Below are 226 nucleotides of genomic sequence, written 5' to 3'. Positions count from 1 at the left end.
TCTCTCCCTCTGCTCTCATCCCATAGTTTCATTTCGCCTCCCTCTATTCTCTGTCCTCTGATCTGGGGCTGTGGAAATATGCACACCGTGGGTCACAGGGGCGACGGACACACCGAACCAAACCAAACTGACACACTGGCATCTTGTGCTGTGGAAGTAGAGTCAGGTGATGGGTGTTAAGAATAAATGTTTATGACACATGAAAAAACAAACAAATATATATATA

Source organism: Sinocyclocheilus rhinocerous, unplaced genomic scaffold, assembly GCF_001515625.1.
Source record: "Sinocyclocheilus rhinocerous isolate Xijiao unplaced genomic scaffold, SAMN03320098_v1.1 scaffold2826, whole genome shotgun sequence".
Lineage (NCBI taxonomy): Eukaryota > Metazoa > Chordata > Actinopteri > Cypriniformes > Cyprinidae > Sinocyclocheilus > Sinocyclocheilus rhinocerous.
This window is presented reverse-complemented; position numbering follows the sequence as displayed.